Source organism: Empidonax traillii, unplaced genomic scaffold, assembly GCF_003031625.1.
Source record: "Empidonax traillii isolate 1590-97213 ecotype Southwest subspecies unplaced genomic scaffold, ASM303162v1 scaffold1504:size99173, whole genome shotgun sequence".
NCBI classification, from domain to species: Eukaryota; Metazoa; Chordata; class Aves; order Passeriformes; family Tyrannidae; genus Empidonax; species Empidonax traillii.
In genome coordinates, this window is record NW_020956697.1 from 21,019 (window position 1) to 21,462 (window position 444).

Below are 444 nucleotides of genomic sequence, written 5' to 3' on the forward strand. Positions count from 1 at the left end.
GTCTTGTATGGCCCAGCAGAAGAATATGGGGAATCTCTGCAGTTTTCGGTTTCAGCCTCAGGAAGGGAATGACATGGGTCAGCCATTTGAGTATCAGAACGTTAGCTAACTCAGTCTTACTGACCTGTCTTACATAGAGAAGGACCATGATAAGAAGGAGGATAAGTTAGGGGATTGCAGGATTGGCAGTTTGAAGGCAGCAGGCTTCATTCACAGTTAAGGAGCTATTGAATGCCAGGCAAGTAAAGCATGGGATACAGGCAACATACACAGGAACAGCCCAGATGGATTAGCAGGTGGTGTGGGCACAGCACAAGGAAAAGATGGGGAGAATACTGATAGAAGGAAAAAATATGACCAGATTCAGTAAAAGTCATCTGAATTCCAGTTCAAGCTGCTAAATTTCAGAAAGCAGAATCAGAAATCCATATGGGAATTTGTTGT